The sequence below is a fragment of the Lepidochelys kempii genome, chromosome 2 (assembly GCF_965140285.1).
Source record: "Lepidochelys kempii isolate rLepKem1 chromosome 2, rLepKem1.hap1, whole genome shotgun sequence".
Taxonomy (NCBI): domain Eukaryota; kingdom Metazoa; phylum Chordata; order Testudines; family Cheloniidae; genus Lepidochelys; species Lepidochelys kempii.
Window position 1 is genome coordinate 174,283,513 of NC_136381.1, and position 21,500 is coordinate 174,305,012.

At 41.3% G+C, this 21,500-nt stretch overlaps 1 long non-coding RNA gene across 1 annotated transcript; it reads right to left on the minus strand.

Moving 5' to 3' along the window:
- Positions 1 to 277: 277 nt before the first annotated feature.
- Positions 278 to 20,947, minus strand: LOC140907263 (uncharacterized). The gene is made up of 3 exons (XR_012157428.2): positions 20,877 to 20,947; positions 5,740 to 5,837; positions 278 to 4,185 (listed from the first exon to the last, which is right to left on the minus strand). It is a non-coding gene; the product is annotated as an uncharacterized LOC140907263 (long non-coding RNA).
- Between the last annotated feature and the right edge of the window lie 553 nt (positions 20,948 to 21,500).

Here is a 21,500-nt window from a genome sequence, read left to right on the forward strand (position 1 = left end):
CCAGGCTTGGAGGATGACATTTTAGTTGCATGTTTCGTACAGAAAGCTGATACAGGGCCCAATTCAGCAAAGTGCTTTCTCAATTGCTTCAGTGAATCAGACCCATAGTGATAATCCTGCATTTTTGTAGCCCAGTAAATTCACTTCAATTCAAGTTTCATGTCAGGAAGGATTGAAGATTATTGCAATGAGAATAATTGTAACAGACTTAAATTTATTTGGAAGCCAAGGATTTATATTAAAAAAGAGTTTTGGAGCAGAAATTTTGATAATGAATTCATATTATTCTGTGTTAAATAGATAATGTATAGTATATCAAAGTGTGTTAGTTTGTCTCATGGTTAGATCAGGGGAGAGCAGTGTCGAGCGGTCTGAATTGGCTCACAACTGTGAGTGCCAATCTCTGGGCAGACTTACAAACCAGGGCACAAACCCCAAATTGGTTGTGTGTTCTATAATTACATTTCACCAACCAAGTGTCAAGTCTGAACTCCTTAAGCGCTATAACAGTCTTAAGATGGAGCCACAGACAGTCCTCTTGGTCACTACAATCTACATTGCCACCCAGGCAAGCCTGCCTTTGTGACAGATGGCCCCTTACACAAAAGGTCACAATATTCAGGTTGCTCCCAGTCCCAAAGGGCCAATCACTTACCCCATCAAGTGCACCCTAGATCTCTCACCAAAGACAATGCCTGTAGCCAATCGTATAATAAAATTAACTAAAGCTTTATTAACTAGGAAAAATAAATGAGAGTTATTTGCAGGGTTAAAGCAGGTAAACACACATACAATTGAGTTAAGAGTCGTAGATTTCAAAAAGTAAAAGAAGCTGGTGTAATGTGCAAGCTCTATGTGTCTTTTAGGGCTAACCAAAGCTAAGCAGCTTGGGGATCCTTTGCTTATGCTTAGAAATACTGCCCTCTTCAAATTCAAAGCAGCGTAGTGATACAGTTCCTTCTGGTCAGGGATTTTTATTCCCTTCCCCCAGAATTCAACCTGTGATATGCACAAACCCTTGTCCTATCCCCTCTTCATGGGTGTGGTGGGAGCAATCAATAGTCTTGTCCACTGATGTTCCACAGTGGTTCATCTGGCTCTCTTTTGTTGGGCAGAAGAGGACACCTCTTGTGGTAAACTGGTATTTCATAAGTGGTAATGCTTCTCTGCTGACTGTGGGATTTCTAGTTTCATAGCAAACATTTTCACAGTTACAAAGCTAACACTTAAATATTACCATATAACATGAGATACAGATATTATAGGTGAGATTAATGCATGTAGCACCTCACAAACATTTCATGAAGCCCAATCACTAAACAGTCTTGTAAACTTATGATCAATTTTAACAATGCTACTACACAGATGAGCCAGATTGGTTTCCAGCCAGATTGGTTCAGTGAGGCCTTGGCATGAGCTGACACTGGTCTGTCAGCATCACAAGCAGATTCCTGGATTTTATTCTTAACTCTGCCAGTAACTCCTTATTTGACTTTGAGCTAATCACTTAGTGTGAAATTCATCCTGTGAAATTAGCCCTGTCCTAGGCTAACTACCAAGGCCTATGCACTACTTAAATCCAATTTATGTTTGCAAAAATAGAGATTACTTAGGATTCAAGTGATTACATAAATTGCATGGTGGCACTCTAAACCAGCATCTAATTTTGCGCCTCAGTTTCAAACTGTTTTACAAATTGGTAATCTACCTAGTAGAGATAGTCACATGAATTTCTAATTTGTTCAAGAAAAACAAACACAAAAACAAAACAAAAACAAATTTGTCAAAGATCTTCAATATTCCCTGCCCCCCTTCTTCCAACCAGTCTGCTACTTACATCATAATGTAATGGACAGGCTCCATCCAACAACTATCACTGGGAAAACTGTCTGAACAATTTATTCAACACATGCCACTCTGTTTCATTCACAAATTGATTCTTACATATATAATTATTTAGAGTTTGTTTTTGTTTTTTAAATACAAATTTCATCCTATAATTGTTCATGAACTTTGCTTGGTGTTTGAATTCACTGTTTGCTTTGACTTCTGTGTAATCGATCACTGTACTCTTATAGAGCCTGATTCTCATCTCTCTTTTTATACTGGTTGAGTCAGGCCTGGCTTACAAAAAAAAAAAAAAAAAACAAATAGTATAGGCTCAATTTGCATTCAAAATCCATTTTGTCTCACCACATTCACATATATTGATTGCATGTAGCATGTACAGTCATAGCTAGGAAGGGTGCAGCTCAGTTCTTGTCTGGGCTATTCAACTGTCTATGCCAGATCTCAGGCCATGGGTTTTGCACAGTCATAGTTGTGAAAGACACAGTCACAACCATGCTCATCTCTTTAAATTGCCTTGAGTTTTGCAAACACAGTTTGAGTTTATTGTGTTGAGTATATTCCATCCATGTGCAAGGATATTTCATATATTTATCAAGTGCATTTGTTGAATTCGCTGGTCTCCAATTTTCTATCACATTCATCACACAAATTGATTAGTAACAGAAGCATGAATGTACATGTGCAGACAGATGCTGGGGTCTGGCCAACTACTGTTGGTGTAGAGCCAGGGCCCTTCCTTCCCCTTGAAGGCCTAGCTCCCCTCGTTGTAGAACTCGGCCGGTCACTGATGTAAGTTAGAGCAACCTTAAGGCTGTTCTAAATTATGTCCCGTTGCCCAAGAGGACATTTCAGCAGACAGGGATCACTAGTGCATTCCTATGTCCTGGTCACACCTCCTGCACTAAGGTGACAAATGACATTTAAGCTGCTGTGGTACCTCTGCACAACCTGAGGATTCCACTAGGCAGCTAGAGTGTGGCCTGCATCTGGTCTAAATTTAGTAAAGATGGAGTCAGATGCCTATAATGTCCATAACAAGGCGTTCCCAGGAATCCTGGGAACATTTCAACAACTTTGTCCCACCATTGTTTTAATTAGCTATTGCTTTATTTGTTATTGTATTTACTGGTCACCAGCACACATCATAAGAAGGAGAGAGAGCAGACAAACTTGCAAAAAAGACAAGTTTAGGCACTATCCAGTTACCTGGAACAGTTCAATCCAGTGCACAATCAGCCAGGTCTGTTGTGACAGCCTTCCATGTCTGATCAGACAATGTGGATCTGCTGCAAAGAAGGAACTCTTTTTTTGAGCAAATTGACTACGAAAAGCCAGAAGTCTCCTACTTTGGCCCATAATGAATTCAATTAATTTCTACAATGAATTTTGAGTGCAAGCTTGATATTTGTTTGTGAATGTGAATTTTTCTGCAAACAGTAAATTAAAAAGTGACCATGGGAAAGCAAAATTTGGTTTCTGAGTCACCAAAATGTTCAAAAATAATTTCTCCCACTAAGCACCTGCTTCTATCAATAATCCTTACTCATGCAAGTAGTCATTGACTTAAATGGGATTACTTACAAGAAGAACTACTCTCATGAGTCAGGATTAGAAACAATGTTTGTAAATGTCTCTGAAATTCTGATTCACCTCTCACTTGTGTTACCAAAAGTAACTCCATTGACAAAAATGGAGTTACTTTTGGTATATGCCACCATAAGTGAAATGAGAATCAAACCTCTTTTTACTGTGTAAAATTTGTACTCACACACACTTGGTTGACTGGTTGCTTTCCAGTGGATACTATTTTTTCTTACATACTTCTATAATGAAATCTTAGTACTTTGTGAGTCATCTCTGACAAACGCTCGCTTTACTACAAATACCCAGTTCTGAAGTTACTCCATGAATAGACAGCTCAACAAGAGAGCCACTGGACAAGACAGAAAAGACATGTTTACTAGCAAATAGCTTAAAAAAAAAAAAGAGAGAGAGGCTGGATCCAAAAAGATAAAATCCAGTGCATGCTTCTCTTCCCTCCCACTTTTCATTATTCTACAGCCTAAACTTTGAATCTCCATGTGTCAAGGCTGAATCCCCACTCTGTCACTCCAAGTGCAGAAAGTGGGGGCCCACAAGGATTCTAAAAATTAATACAAGCCCAGAGTGGTAAGTATTAAACTCCCAAGGTTACAGCTTTTCTCTGACCCTGGCTTGGTAAATGCTGCTACTGCCCAAATGCAAAAAACCCTCTTGAAGCCAGGAAGGAGCACTTGGGAATTCCTCCCTGTGGGGTACCGTCAAGCCCTTTCACTCCCCACCTCCAGGGAAGAGCTGAGAAAGAAAACAAAAAGGAAATTAGTTCTTGCCACCAGCTAGTCAAACAGCATATTCACAAATCTCTTAGGACACCAAAACTCCAATCCTGTTCTTAAAAAAGGTAAATTATATTAAAAACAAAAAAAAAGAAAGAAAATACATTTGGAACTTAGGCTTCTGCTAGATTTTAAAAGAGCAATTCCAAAAATCAAGCACCTGAAATATCTTTCTTGGGGGTTCAGCTTATAGGTTACAAGCAAACAAAAGCATCTGGGGTTAGTACAGAGGAGTCCACAAGCCAATAAGAAATAAAAGAAATAACCCTAATCTTTTCTTTAGACACTCCCTAATTTTACTTACATATCTGAGACTTCAGATAAGTAGGTTCGAGGTATGAATTGATAATCTATAATCATACCTGGCTTAAACTGCTTACAGCATTGCTGCTCCGTCCCTGCAGCCCAGAGACCAACAGACAAAGGGAACGTTTCTTTCCCAATTTTAAAAAGTTCTACCTTCCCATTGGCTCTTTTGGTCAGGTGCTCACTCCTTTTCTTTTACCTGTGGGCTTGTTAACCCTTTACAGGTAAAGCAAGCAGAGAACAGACCAAGAGGGATTTTACAGCTAACTGGCTGGCTGGCTGTCCATCAAAGGGAGCTACTCCCCCTCGCCCCTGCCCCCGATTCATATATCACACCATGTAATAAGTGGTTCTGATTTCAGTAGAGAACAGGTTTTCCTTTGGAGCCTACGAACTACTGGTACCTATTTAAATTATCTTGTCTATGTTGACTCTAAGCTCTTTGAGGCAGAGACCTTATTTGCCAAGCCCTTAGAGCACACCGGGTATTGTATACATGAAATGATGAATAATCATAACAAACAACACTAAAAAGTCCAGACCGCTCAGTGCTGTGAGTGATCTGAACTACTTCCTTCCCTTTGAAGCCAACTGTGCCACACATTGTACTCAAAACACTGTTGACCCACAGCCAGATTCTGATACCTGTGTCCTAGAACAGTACGTCTATCTACCAGCAACCCTATTGACTTTGTGAAACTTCTTGTGCAGTAAGGTGCTAAATGAGAGGAGGAGTATCAGAATCTGAGCCACAATAACTAGGGTCCAGGATTTGAATAATGGGTCTCCCTTGAAGCCCTTTTATTTTTTTCTGACTATACATTACTTATAATTAATCAGTGTCAGTAAGGGGCATTAATAATCTATCCTTGGTTAGTGTCAATTATGCTGAGAAAAATACAATTAAAATAAATCTCTATTGAGACTTAGAAAAAATGGTCAGACATATTATGACTTAAATTCTCCTGTTCTTTTTGTCTGTACTTCAGGATACAGGGTTTTTCTTTCATAATATTTGCCTATGTAGTGGAAGATCGTTCTTGTGTAAGAATAAGTATTGGCATATAATAAGAATGCAGAGCCTGGCACTTCATTTAGTATTGCAACTCATAGCCATACAAAAGCAGATATGCAATAATGTGGTGCTATGGAATTAAAAATACTCTGCATGCTCGCTCTCACCAACAGAAGATATTACCTCACCCACCTTGTCGCTCTAATATACTGGGACCAACACAGCTACAACAGCCCTGCATACTACATCTTTTCTTCTAGGGCTATTAGTTCTTCAGTTCCGAAGACCAACTGTATATATAAAAAAAAAATATTTCAGACACTCTTCTTCCAGGACATTATGTGCAAATAAATTATTTACTGGGACAGTAGTAAAGAATGAAGAAATACTAAAATTGCAAGATTTGCCACTAGGTGGCATGTGAGCCATATAGTGTATGGGCAGCAATATTGTAAATGCAGATAGTATTGTCTTGCACAAGATGTGAGCCTGCCTGATAGGTCTGTGGTCAAATAAGGACCTATAATTAATCATTCTAGCCCAAAGACTCAGTTCTTATTGTCTGATGAGAACTACCCTTGTGACTTAGGCTCCCTAAAAAACATTGACCATTCCAGTGATGTTGGTTATGGGTATACTTTTTTCTCCAACTTGTTTTCCTTTATAATAGTTTCCTTTCCTGGTTTTTGTCATACAATTCAGGATTCATACAATTTAACAACTAGATTTATAAAGACAGATACATTTGGTAGATACACTGATAGTAAGACAAGACACAACAAATCAGAGGTTTTCATGTGTTTTAGAGAAGACCATATTCTCCACAAAGAGATTGCTTCCTGACCCTGCCAATCCCACTCACGCATAGAAGGACCACCTTCCTTCCCATACATGATCACATAACATCTCCCCTTCTCCCCACAGGAACGCCTGCAAAAAAACACCAACCAACCCTTAATGCATCTTTTGCTTATTTAAATAAAAATTAGCAACTGGAAACAAAAAGGAAAGCCAATACTGTGAGACCAGCCAGCTCTCCGCAAGCTACCAAGCAATTCTGTAGGAATTGCCATTGGCTCATGCGACACAATATGAGAGCTGCTGAACTGGAGGGAATTAGATGCCTAAATCTGTCTTTGATACACTTTGTTTTTGCCGGGGTTGGGGGGGGGGGGGAGGGAGAAGAGAAGAGGGGGACAAGAACCTACCTGAACCAGAACACTGGCCCCAAACACCCCAGTGCTTTTTTTTTTTTATAAATTCAATATCTGACTTTAGGTGCATATTTCTCAACTTTCAATGTGGATAGGGCATTAAACAGGTAATAAGGAACTCTAGGTTCTACTCCTAGCTCTGCTCCTGGGACTTGCTGTATGAACTAGGGCAGACATTTCACCTCCCTGTGCTTCTGTTTCTTCTTCTGTAAAAAGGAGATGAAGCTGGTTACCCAGCGTTGTAAAGCACTTTGAACTTTAGGGCTAAACAGTTCTGTATAAGTACTAATATTATTTGTCTAGAGTAAAGTGTGTGTGTTAAGGACTGCTGATTAGCCAATTAGATTTTATAAAGTTGTCTCTCTTCTTAACGTGTATATGGAGCTTTTTTTTATATTGAGCCGAACATTGAGTGTTGTAATGAAGATAATTACAAACAAAACTATTAATTTTTATTATTTTATAGCACCCCAGGTGCATCTAGAAAACAAAAAGAGTCTCAAGTGAAGCACGTTATAAAAAGGATAATGCTGTAATGACAATACAATTATTTTTTTTAATTTTTCATAACTATTTGGTATGTATTTCTGTCTTCTTGTGTTTTTCAGTTGCAGAAAGTCCAGTTCCCTAGATATCTCCCATCTGTCACTCACTCTTTCTTTGATCAAAGGTTCTATATAAAGCAGTGATGGGCAGTTTTGAGCACGTATTGGTATTATTTTGAATTAACAGAGATCCAGTTAAGCAAACATGAACCCATTTTTAATTCTTTATAACACTCCTGCAAAATGTGTGGATTTTCCATGGCTTCAATGCAAATCCAGGAAGCTGGTTTGGAATGAGTTTCATTTTAAGGTGATGGGTTGAAACCAAGAGGACTGAAATAAAATAAAAAGTTTGCACAAACTTCTGCAAAAGAAAAATCACTGAGTTTCATAGTATGTATATTATTGTTATACATACGTATGTCACTACTGCTTACAGGGCTACAAGATCATGGCCCCATTGTTCTAGATGTTGTACAAACATGGTCTAGGTGACAACCCCTACCATAAAGGGCCACTTAATCCCATAGCAAAAACATGAACAATTTTAGTAACTAATTGAAAAATCACTTCTTCCTTCTGTTTCCCTTTCAACAAATGGTGACATTGCTAACAACTCAAACAGCATAACTAGATCCTTCTTCTGTTTTAGAGGTGAATGGTGAGAGAAAATGCAGACCCTAACATTGCTGAAATGATTCACTGTCTCCATACATCAGTTGCTGTTGCTTCAGGCATGATTGCAACAGCACCAGTCCTTGCGTTTGTCTATTTTATATTATGAAGATCTATTCTAAGGGATCTCATGGTGCTGGAGAAGGACGGTAGGAGTTCTTCTCCCTCACTTGTAGTGGAGTCTGTGTCTTATTTTCTGCCTTTCTAATTTATTGTTGTTCTTCTAAGGCTTGAGGCAAAGCCCACTGAAGTCTCCCATTGACTCCAATGGGCTTTGGATCAGGATCCTCAGTGGGAAGTGTTATTTCACAGATTGAGTTTGAGGGTAGGAGTCCAGAATTCTGCTTTCATTCCTGGCATCACTAGTTTGGCACTGAGGCAAATCAGTCAGATCAACAATTTCAAATGTGCATTTGTTAACATAGACACTTAAGAGTCCTGATTTTCAAATATTTTCAACCATTCTCATTGACTTCATGTGAATTAGGGCCCCAGGTCTGAACATTTTGACTCCCACCCTTTCTGCCTCACTTCCATCATCTATAAAATTCAGGGGTTCTATAAGGATTTTAGAAAATATCAAGTGCCAAGTGTGATTATTAATTAGAAGACCCAATCGCCATCCTCAGGTTTCCCAAATTCTCTCTTCAAAAAGAAGAATAAAACTAAAACAATGGATGCATTACTTTTCTTCTTGGGCTTTAATGCAATAATTATTAAAAAAAGAAAAAAGTTAAGAGCTAGATCACAAACAATTCTTATCACTAACCAATAATCTTTCTCAAAGGTTCCCCCTATATTTTAGGGCAACTCCTTTTTCCCCCCCTCTTTCTCCATCCTCCCTGAAAAACACTGTCGAGAGCATGAATGCTGATGATTATGAGGACAAACTTCTGTCTTAAATATTTCAACTAATGTAATTTGTTACTGTACCTGTAGAAGTTATAAGTAGGGCCATTCTTGGTCCCTCTAAACTCAATGAGATTCCATCATCATCACCAGGTTTTGCCTTAGCCACAAAACCAGTCTTCCATCCATTTAATCACAGCCTGAGAATTGGGTAATATGGAGTCACATCACCCGGAGAAGACTCCAAGGGGGCATTGTACCTTGGGGCACAGGTCACATGATTATTTTTAACCCTCATGCAGAGTAGCTGGGGAGGGACACAAAGTGGGAAGGAAAGAAAAGATTCCTTACATACCAGGAGCAATCTAACTCAAACAGATTTCAGATTAAGAGAGATTTTCAAAATCACAAAGGGCAGTTAAGAGTCCAGAGGATTTAGGCACCTTGCTCCCTTAAGCTCCTTTGGAAACTGCAGCATAAATCTCTATGTTTTTTACTACAGCATAAGAAAAGTAATAGAAAAATAAAAAAACCTTTTGCAAAGATACATAGTTGATGGAATTTCAGGAAGGTTCCAAACACCTATTGTGGTTATCTTTCAAGCAGGATTCTGTCATTCCAAGTTGGGTACATCATGCCTAGGGTGGACAAGCTGGCCTTTTCTAATGAATTGTGTAAGTAGTAAAACCAGGGAAAAAATAACCAACTCCAAGACTGTTGTTGAAGTCAAGGCACAAAATCCAAATAAATCAATATCAAAAAATAAGTTATTACATCAATTCCAAATGGAATAAGAAACCCACAAAAGAAAAACAGATCCTTTATGTCTAGATGAGAGTAATTTATACAACAGAATGAAAAAAAAAAAAGTACAAAATGCTGGGTTGTAGCAGTGAGCATGAGAGTCAGGGACTTTCCTGGTTTTAATTTACAATGAAGTGCTTGGACTTGCCAACAACTTCTCAATTGTATAATAGCAATTTCATGATTTTTTTTTGTTTTTGTTTTAGAGTATACTATAAGTCCCAGATGGATAATTCAAGATTTCTTTCTTTAGCCTCTGAATTCATTTGGAAAAAACAGGAAATTAGTTATTTTTAAGGAGGATGAAACAGTGTGTGGGGCAGATTCTGTGTGTGATATACGTGAACTATGCCAAATCTCCTTGGGATACTACTGGCACCAGTGCCTCAGAGATAAAGTGCAGAATATCTCAGCTGTGAGTAAACAAATGGTTTTGACCCTTACACAGAAATTTCCTTTGATGGGAAATTTGATATTGCCTTTTCTGTTAAGCACAGCAAGGAATTATGACAAGAAGCAATAAACAAAATATTAATTAGCAAACACTGCACTGACACAATGTTTGCAAATGAAACTTTACTCGACATTTAGAGACGTGGCAGTCTCTTACTGCTGGTTGTTAGGAAAGAGACTATGACTTTTGTAAGTACCAGTAGAAAAATAATGATAATAAAATAAAATGCAAATGTGGAGGTGCATTAGTCAAATTTGGGTATGTGCAGGGAATCCAGGCCACTCTCTGCTCAAATGGGTACTTGCATATGCTGCAAAACCACCATTAACGTGCACCCTTTGGGCTATCATTCCTGTGCTGACAAGAGGACAGAAACCTGCCCTAACATTGGAGCTAGGGATTCCCCTTCTATAGGAGAAACCCCATGTGATGTAAAACTGGCATACCTGGGTATGCATCACCAGCTTCCTTCTGTGCCAAGTTTGGGGCCTGAAGACCACCCCCTCAGGAGACATTCCAGCCTGCGTCAATGAGGCTACATCTATACTTATGGCAGCATGTAAAGTACAGACATAGAACACCTAGTTAACATGGGTATAAATAGTAGTTTAGACAGTGAGGTGCAGCTTAGGCGTGTAGAGTACAGCCACACCAGAAGCTTAGGGTATGAGCCGTACATGGCTCTCTACACACTCAAGCTGTTCCTCCCTGGTCTGCACTGCTCTTTTCGGTAGTGTAGTGTTCCACTCCTTCCTGCTGGAGTGAAAGGCTCTGGCAGCAGGAAAGGCTCTGGCAATATGGAGCAGCTTTTCCCTGCTGCCTCCCTCCTGCCAGTCTTTCGCTGCCATCAGTGTGGCTGCAGACTGCTTTTCACTGCACCATTCAGCTACACCTACCCTACATGCAGCAAGTGTAGACTTGGTCTAGAGTGACCCTGAGGCTGCTCTAATCTGTGTCATGGGCTGAACTGGTCTCTTGATACCCCCAAGATTGGAGAGACAGGAAGACTGCAGAAAGCCACATTTCCCCTGCATTCCCACAGCTTTAACAAGTGAAGCTTGGTGCTCCAATGGAGCCAGCCCATATTCTCCCGAGATGAAATGTACCCATGTTATGATGGTCTAGTGCAAAGGCCACTGCATGTTAGCCACATATAAGGGCTGTTCTTGGAAACCTGAGGAGAAGCAGCCAAATAGAGAGATCTGCATACCAGATCCAGGAAATTGTCTTTGCACTGTGCTGGAGGCCAGCAGGTAGGGATTTAATTGGGGCAGGCCAGAGGAGAGCCATGGCATCCTTTTATATATTTAAAAAAAAATATAGAAAAATTACTGTATGTATAAGTGACATTTCCAACATTAAGAAATCATAAATTTAAAACTGTGGAGCTAATTTTCTTCAAACTTAGACCCCACTCCTGCAAAAACGTACACGGGGGCTTAACTTTATGCATACAAGTTGTCCTGGCAGTAGAGTTCAAAGGGAACACCAGTGTGATGATCACACTCTATAGGTTTATGGAAATATGCTTATGAGTGTAAATATGACATAACTGAAAAATGCTTTATGCTAGATATGCCATGTAACATATCTTTGCTAAGGTTATAATCTATTGAATTTATTCATCCTATTTATATATGTATCATTTTTATATCTGAAGGTATGAGCATTGGTTCTCTGCTTGTATTTGAAGTGTTTGCTGTAGGAAACACATAAGGGAGGTTTGGCCAACATATTGTGAAGGGACTATTGAAGTAATTGGGAGTACTAAACTAACAATGAACTTTGGGAGACAATAAATCCACATCTGAGCTTTCCTGGGAATGTTCAAACTAACATGTAAACAATGGCATTGGCTTGCAAAATGCGGAATTGTTCATGGACATGGGACTTGCCCAGGTGGCTACAAATTCCATCTTGTTGCTGTGATTTTGCACAGAAGTACAAAGGAGTTTCTGCCCATGAGAGAGAGAGAGAAAGAATATAAAAGGCCCTGGAAGCCTCTCCATTTTGGTCTTCAGCAGGCTCAAGAGATGGCCTCTCCACCCCAAAGAGATGCCTGAAATAAACTGGAACAAAGGACTGTAACTACCGGGGTGTGAGTGATTGCTGGACCCAGGCCATAAACTACAACACTGGTCTGAAAAAGATTGTACCTGAGATAACATCCAGGGTGAGAAGTTAGTATTTGTAACTAGATCCTTAGTGTATTAAGTTAGCCTTGTGTGTTTTGATTTTACTTAGTAACTTACCTTGTTCTGTCTGTTATTACTTGAAACCACTTAAATCCTGTTCTTTATACTTAATAAAATCACTTTTATTTATTAATTAACCCAGAGTAAGCGATTAATACCTAGCGGAGCAAACGGCTGTGTCTCTCTCTCTATTAGTGTAATAGAGGGTGGACAATTTATGAGTTTACCCTGTATAAGCTTAGTACACAGTAAAATGGATTTATTTGAAGTTTGGATCCCATTGGGAGCTGAGTGTCTAGGTACTGGAGACAGGGGCACTTCCTAAGCTGTTTTCAGTTAAGTCTGCAGCTATGGGGGCATGGTTCAGACCCGGTGTCTGTGTTCCAGCAGACTTGTGTGTCTGGCTCAACAAGGCAGGGTTCAGGAGGCCCAAACTGGCAGAGAAAATGGGCTCAGAGGTAGCCTCAGCACATCAGGGAACAGTCCCAAGGGGTCTCTGTGACCGAACCCATCACAACCAGTGCATAAATTTAGGCATAGGTGTAATTCTTTGGAGGATCAGGGCCTTAGCTTTTAAAATCCCAGTGGGGGCAATAAAACAAATCATGATTTATCATAGACTATCAGGGTTGGAAGGGACCTCAGGAGGTCATCTAGTCCAACCCCCTGCTCAAAGCAGGACCAATCCCCAATTAAATCATCCCAGCCAGGGCTTTGTCAAACCTGACCTTGAAAAACTCTAAGGATGGAGATTCCACCACCTCCCTAGGTAACGCATTCCAGTGCTTCATCACCCTCCTAGTGAAAAAGTTTTTCCTAATATCCAGCCTAAACTTCACCCACTGCAACTTGAGACCATTACTCCTTGTTCTGTCATCTGCTACCACTGAGAATAGTCTAGATCCACCCTCTTTGGAACCCCCTTTCAGATAGTTGAAAGCAGCTATCAAATCCCCCCTCATTCTTCTCTTCCCGCAGGCTAAACAATCCCAGTTCCCTCAGCCTCTCCTCATTAGTCATGTGCACCAGCCCCCGAATCATTTTTATTGCCCTCCGCTGGACTCTCTCCAATTTTTCCACATCCTTCTTGTAGTGTGGGGCTCAAAACTGGACACAGTACTCCAGATGAGGCCTCACCAATGCCGAATAGAGGTGAATGATCACATCCCTCGATCTGCTGGCAATGCTCCTACTTATACAGCCCATAATGCCGTTAGCCTTCTTGGCAACAAGGGCCCACTGTTGGCTCATATCCAGACAGTGTTGAGTCATATCTAGATTATTGGAATATATAGGGAAAATATATTCATTTCATACATGTATAATTGGAAAATCCTTAAAAGCTATTTTGATCAAACTTTTCCACAACATTCCCCTTTGTGCTGAAACCAAAATTAAAAAGTTTCAACCACAATTTCTTTGAGAAAATTACAAAAAAGTTATTGGAACAGAACCTTGAAATATCACATGCTTCAAACCCCACTTGATATGTTTATGCTATGGCTAGGTCTACACTACAAGCTAGGTGTGTGATTCCCCCACTCGCCTACACATACTCACGCTAGCTCTGACTGAGTGTATAAATAATAGTGTTGCCATGGCAGCATGGGCAGTGGCAGCAGAGACTAAGCTTAGCTTGGCCAAGTACAAACCTGCCTGAAACAGGTGGGTATATACTTGGCACAGCTAAGCTGTACTTCTTCCGCTGCTACCCATGCTACAGTGGCTATACTGCTATTTATACTTGTGCTACCTTGACGAGAGCTAGAGCGAGGATGCGTATGGGATCAGGGGACTCCCATTCCTCTCTCACAGTACAGACCAGGGGTGGCCAAACTTACTGACTCTCCAAGCCGCGTACAACAATCCTCAGAAGTTGAGAGCTGGGGCTCAGGCCTTCAGCCCTGCAGCAGGGTGGTGGGACTAGGAGCTTCTTCTGTGGGGTCAAGGGGTCTCAGGGCTTCACTTCCATGGGGCACACCAGTGGGGCTCAGGACTTCAGCCCCACTCCCACTGAAGCCCCGATCCCTGGCAGGCTCCTCCTGTGGAGCTGAAGCTCTAAGACCCCACTCCCTGCTGGGCAGAAACCCCGGGCTCCCCCAAACAATCTGGTAGGCAAAGAAGGTGGGGGCTCCAAGAGCCGAACTTTAAATGCGAAAGAGCCACATGTGGCTCATGAGCCACTGTTTGGCCACCCCTGGAAACATCTACAGTTAAAGTAGAACAAATGTTTTCCATTCTAAGGTGTTATTTTCAGCTGCTGCTAACTTTGTCATTCTTCTGCCTTTCAGGCTGAAGTTTCTCAAGTTTGTTCCCTGCCTAAGAATGATTTCTTTTAAGCAAAAATGGTTTTACTGGGTATGATCAAATGACCAGATCTATCAGAAGTTGGCTATGACTATAAATAGCCAAACTAGCTTGCTAATCAGATATTTTGAAGTAGTTTTAGAGATATTTAGAGACTTAAGCATCTATATATTGCAAAATAGAAGAGAGGACAGTAGCAACTGACCATGAAGTGGTACAAGTGTTCAAAGTGATAGCTCATGAAAGTGTATAGCTTCTTAAAATTAGCCCTTACAGAAAATATTAAGCAGAGTGCTGAAGGGGGGAGGGAGGAAAAATGGCAAATCTCTATGCTACCCTTGCACTGGCTAAAACAGCTTAATCAGTGATGCACAGTAATTGCTGCTTTAACAACAACATTACAGTGTCTGCAGAAATACATTAGTAATTTGCTATAGGGACTAAACTAGAGTAACTGTAATTTTATGTTACATACAAAATATACTTTCCAGTGTATTTTATTTTCAGGAAGTCTACTACAGAGCACTCTTATATTTATTGTATTATTTTAACTTTATCTGTACTGAAATTTATAACATAGCACATGTTATGAATTCCAAAATAGTGTAACATTTTCTAAGTAATAAGACAATAAGCACTATCCATGTTCTGAATATGAGGCCGCTTAGTCATCACTGAAAGTTGTTACCATGTGAGTACTGTTCAGAAGCATTTATGAAATAAGCAAGTGATCTCCACACAATCCCTAGTGTTTGTGATGTGGACAACTATCACAGTTGACACTAACTAGAAACTCTGTTGAATATCTCAACAAAAATCCAACAAGTGAAGGGGCCGGGCAACTGAACTACTTTCTAGGCTGGTTAGGGTTGCCACCTTTATCATTGCTGGTAACTGGAACCCAAAGGCTGTGCCCTGCCTCTTCCCCCAAGGCTCTGCCTCCATCCCGCCTATTCCCATAAGGCCCCACCCCTGCTTGCTTCTCTCCTCCCATCCCCCTGTTGCTTGCTGTGTTGTCTCCACCTCCCTCCCCACCCCAGCTGGTCTCCCTCTGCTCAGGGGTTGGGAAGGGAGCTGCTGCAGACTGACAAGGAGCCTGCCTGCAGTTTAGAGGTGGCCTCAGCTGAGCAGAAGCTGGTGTAAGTTATTGACCCAGCAATTCCTCTGCCCCACAGTAACCAGACTTTTGGTGTCCAGTCAGTACATGGACTGACTGGACACTGCTAGGTCCTCTTTTTGACTAGAGCTTCAAGTCAAAAACTGGGCACCTGGCAACCCTAATTTATAGTATTAGAACAGAGAAACCAAAAACTAGACCATATGGGGAAAACCCATATGGGTGGCAATCCTAGGGCTGGTCGAACCACCCTCTAATAGAAAGGGCAACTACACAGATTTGGCTAAGGTAGCAAAACTGATGAGCTGATGACTTTTCTGCTGGACCCTTTGCTGCTCTTTCAACTCCTTCTTATGACATTTTCAGAGCAAGAAGTTCACCAATAGCCTTGGCAGATATCCAGCTTCAGCAGTGAACATTAGATGCCAGTCCAAATTCAACAGTCTGGCTTGTTGAGGCCCAGAACTGTTAGTTACAAAGCAATCCCCACCTTGCCCACAGGTCCAGTTAGACAATCAGTAGTAGTCAGGGATGTCAGGAGTTGGCTTGCCCCTCCCTCTCTGCTTCAGTCCAGAGAAGACTGGACCACCAGGTCCTGCTTCAATTTGCAGATAGCTGATGTCACAAAACTGGAATAGGTATGTCACTACTGGTCTGGTCAGGTCCCATTGTGAAGTTTTAGCTCTACAATACCACCGCCTGTTAGAGTACTGTGAAGTGAACTCTGACCTGCTGCTCGTTCAGTTGGGCCTCATTGTGCTTGTCCAGGCAAACTCCTCTGTGAAGCCAGCTCTGTGCCTGCTGTTAAGTCAGCTCTGTACTAATTTCCCCAGCCCAGCTTGACCTCACTGCGAAGTTAACTCTGTGCTGTTGCCAGTGGTCTGGTCTCATATGAAATCAGGTCTGTGCTATCACCATTGGTCCAGTCTAGTCCCATAGAATCACTCCCTACAGGTTTCAGGCGCTCCAGGTGGGGAATCTACACTTGGACAGAGTCCCTGGGTTAGAGTCAGTGGCCTGTTGGACAGAGCCCTCTACTCTCTGTAGAGGAGCCTGAATCCCATTCCCAAATCAGAGTACTTGTCAAGTCAGGATGACCCACTCTCCAGGACATGTCTTGCACAATTCCTATACCCTTTCATGAGCACAGATACAGTAATAATCTCACAGTATTTATACAATTAGAATGTAGAAAAAAATCAAGAAAACTCAGTATGTGGAACTATGAGTAAGCTACATTATATTTCACATCAATGAGGCTGGCTAGAGCTGGCTTTTCCCCTAAAGAGGGAGCAGAGAGTTCCTTCCCTTGGAACCATCTAGATCTGGGGCTTACACATACTAATGCTGTAATTTAGATCGACCTGCGCTAGTTAAGTTATGTACGTGACATAACTTACATCAACTTAGAGCAGTGTTTACACTGTGCTATGTTAATGGGAGATGCTCTCCAATTGACATAGCTTCTGCCTCTCGTTGAAGTAGATTAATTAAGTTGATGGGTTAATTAAGTTAATTAAACTCTCCCCCCAACTTATCGTGTCTTCACCAAACCCCCCACTAAATCATCACCGCTGCATTGATTGCAGTGGTGCCAATTTAGCTGTGTAGTGTAGACAAGGCCATAGCTTTATTCAGTTGGCCCGACAGAGCTCCAACACAAAGAATTCTGTGCACACTGACAATCGGGGACCTGTAGACAGAATCTGGAGTTATACCTAGTTTTTGCTGGATTCTGTGCATGAGGTTTTGATTTTATTTAATTATTACAGGGCTATTGTTATTATTCATTATCGGTTCCTATTGATTCTTGGTTCTTTTCCTTTTTACTCTTTCCTTACTTTAAACTTCTCCCTTTCCCTAATAAACGGTTGCTTCTTTTTAATTTTGGCTAGTCCATTTTTCCTTTTAAATTCTTACGGCCATAGGGTCTCTCTATTCATTTATTCACCCAGATGGTAAGGGGAGGCAACACGTACCTACAATCCAGTTTAAGTCTAGTGACTGGCAAGCTAAGGACTGACACCTGCTTTCAACCCAAAGAGCACAAAGACCCCAGGGCCCACTGTCCTAAGGGAGGAGTGGATGTATCACAGAGTGACTAGGGAGGGAGGAGTAAGTGGAATCTAGGACACTTAGGGTCCCAGGGGCTACCTGAAAAAAAATATTGCAGGCATATATGGTAGACTACATCAATTGTAATGATTTTTGACTTTGCATAAGGAAACTGATAGAACACAGGGTAACTTGTGAAACTCTTTGGGTTCTTAAGCAGACAGGCCATCTGGGAGAGAGAGAAACCAGCAAAGCAGATTATCAGCTGTTAAAGTGGAGTCTTTCTGTAAGCACAATGGTCAGTTAGCTAGTTCCTATTTGTTCCCTAGCCTGGGTACTTCCTGACCCTATTCCTGCTCTTGGCTAGGATTAAAGGAAGAAATAAAACTTCCTCAACCATTTCCCTAGTTTAATATTCCTGCTGCACAGGAGCCAGAGCTTACCCTTTCCCTGCCTACCCTAATGTAGATTTAGGCCCTGTTTCAAGTTTTTATATAACTTTTTACTCCAAGCACATCTAAAGTCCCCACCCCCCAAAAAACCCAACAAATTTGTAGATTACAGGCAACTCATTTTGTAAATATGATGACCCAAACCCCAGGCATTTTTAAAAAATAGCTAACAGGGAAAGTATTTACACACCATATTCTAGATTCCCATCAGTTGGGAATTGATCTCTCCCCATTAATATCAGTGGGGATACATTAATTTACACTAGCCAAGAAACTGTCCCCATCATTTTAAAAATCTTTTCTCCTTTTTTTTCTAAACTTCCTAAAACAAGGCTATCCAGTAATGAAATATGGCAATTGAAATTTCAGGAGTATTGGTCTTTATTTATTTATTTGGGGGTGGGTGGGAGGAGTAATGGTATTTCAAACAAAGGTTGGAATGGGAAACTAGTTTCAAGCCTAACTATAAAGTGTCAGGCACTATCTACAAAACCACCCTGTACTGAGACACGTTATTGAGTTAATCAGTAATCTACAACGGTTCAGCCATCAAAACTTATACTTACACCATACAAGTAAGGACTTTCAGGACTGGATCCATAAGAAAACTACAACATTTTATTCAGGAGAATATTACCACAGATATAACAATTCTGAGAATAATCATACTCTCCTCACCACTTGGTACAAAAAGACTCTGCCTTAGGCAGATTCATGTTATTTAACTCAACACATCCATTATCTATGAACAAGTTTGATGTCAAGAATGGTGAATTAAATTTACAACATTTACATTACTCTGACTCAAAAATGAATCTCTTGTCATGCATCTTACTAACTGCCAGACATCCCTTCTGGTCAATAAAAATGCATTACAAATTTATCAAAATACCAGTTGGCAAACAAAAATAAAGATGAAACTCAAGACACTCAAAATTATTTGGCTTTTACATAAGAATTTCAGAACAAATGCAATGAGTTTTGAAAGCACCAGGAAATAGCTAGTGTTTGAAAACCTTGGGAAACCATTAATAAATATTGCTCTTCACCGAAGGATCCTGTTCCATTAGAAAAATACATAAAATGTAATTTACAATACTACATCACCAACAGCAACAATTCATTCTTCAATGGTGATGCTGAATACATTATATCAGAGATTAAAGAACTATGTAACCTGTAACCAAAATAAAACATACGTAAACACATTAATTATATGTTTAAAATGTGCCTAAACTAGGCTATACACACTTTAATAGCTATTGAAAAGTGTTAAAATTTTCACAGGTGGGTGCCTAAAGTTAGGTGCCCAAATCCATATTTAGGCTCCCAGATAAGTAGCCTGATTTTTAGGGCCACTCACTTCCCATTGTGTTCAATGGAATCTGCAAACACTCAGCACTTCTGACAATCAGACTGTTCATTGATGTACTTACATATGGAATCAGGTATTTGATTCTCTACTTGCATGGAATGAAGAGATGGGGACTGCAGGGAGTTGGTTGTGGCTCTCTGATTCAGGGTCAACCAGTTTAAGTATAAATTAGGGCACCACAAGGGTGTAACTTTCTCCTCCTTTGTTAAATGGCAATTCTTTGATGCCCTTACAACAACTGCCTGGAACACTATGTTCTTCCATTCACTTCAATGGTTCTGCATAGCTGAAGGGCATCTTTTTCTAAGGCCCAAATCCAAAACCCATGGAAGCCAAAGGAAAGACACTCATTCATTTCAATGGGCTTTGGATCAAGCCTCTAAAGGTATGTCTACACAGCATTTTAGACCAAGCCGGAGTAGACTTCTCAGCCTGGGTCAAAAGACTCAGGCTAGTGAAGTTCACACTAGTGCTCTAAGCATATCTGTATAGACAATGTTTTGAAGCTGTAGCTCAGGCTGGAGCTGAGGCTCCAAAACGTAGGAAAGGGGCAGGCTTCAGAGCTCAAGCTCCAGCCTGAGCCACAACTTCAAAGCACTGTCTAAACAGCTTTGTTGAGGTCACTAGCATGAACCTCCCTAGCCCAAGTCTGTTGGCCAAGGCTAGGAGGCTTGCTCCAAAATGCTGTGTAGACCATACCCCTGGACTCCTGCTTTTCATAAAGTTGTTCATAAAGACAATTCCCCCAACCCAAGTGCTCATTATTACTTGTTTTTCACTCTTCTTCTAGTCAGTCATCAATACATTCTCTCACATCTTTGTGCTGTAAGATTTTACAATATCATCTGTGGCAGAGATCCAACCCTGTCCCTGTGGGTCCCATGCTTCCAGGCGGTTTATGCTAGCCTCAGAGGCTCACTGTGACCCTCCATATAGCCCTTTTATCTCTAAAGCCAGGGTTACAGTCTACTGAGCCCTTTTCATCATAAGCCAGCAAGGAGATTGGTGAGAGAACTCCCACAGTCTCTGTTGTCCCTATGGGCTTATTCCTGCACAGTTTAGCCTCCTGTCCTGACAGGGGGCCGGTCTTCCCTTCCCAGAAGATGTTTCTATAGAGTTAGGGTGGGGGGAACCCAGGCCTACCCTCTACTCTGGGCTCCAGCTCAGGGACCCTAATGGCAGCAGCTGTTGGCAGCCAACTTTTCACTATCACAGAGTTGCTACATTTCCCTGGGCCCCTTCCCCCACAGCTCTCCCACTTCTCTCTCTTAATGCCTTCACCCTTACCTTAGGGTTCCCTTTTCAGTGGCTTGTGGGTATCTTCATTACCCAGCCCTTCAGCCACACTTCCTTTACTCTGACTCCTCAGCCTGATCGGAGTGAGTCCTTTTATAGTGTCAGAGGAGCCTTAATTAGAGTTCACATTAGCTTAATGGCCTCACCTGACTCTTTGCAGGTTAATTGAAGTCAGGTTTCTCATTAGCCTAATGGCCTCACCTGACTCTTTGTAGGCTAATTGGAGTCATGTGTCTACCCTAACCTGGAGCAGCCCCTGTTCTGGTCAGTCAGGGACCAGAAACCTGCTGCTTCTCTAATAGCTCTGTTACCCATGACTCCTCTTCTATAGCCCTCTGGCCTGGAGGAAGACATGAGGCTGCTGCAGGGGGAGCCCCCTTGCATCACTACAGGGACTAATCAGTTTTGCTCTGGCTACCCTGCTGTCTAGAGCTCTCCCTTCCTTGGACTGCTGCTACTAGCTAGAGCTCCCCTCCATTCCTCCCTGAAGGACTGCTGCTGCTGGGAGCTCCCCTCCCTGGGGGACTGTTACTGCTACCATGCCGGCCTGCCCCCTTCCATCCCCATCTCCATCCCTCTGGAGGGAGAAATGAGGACACACAACCCTCCCTGCCT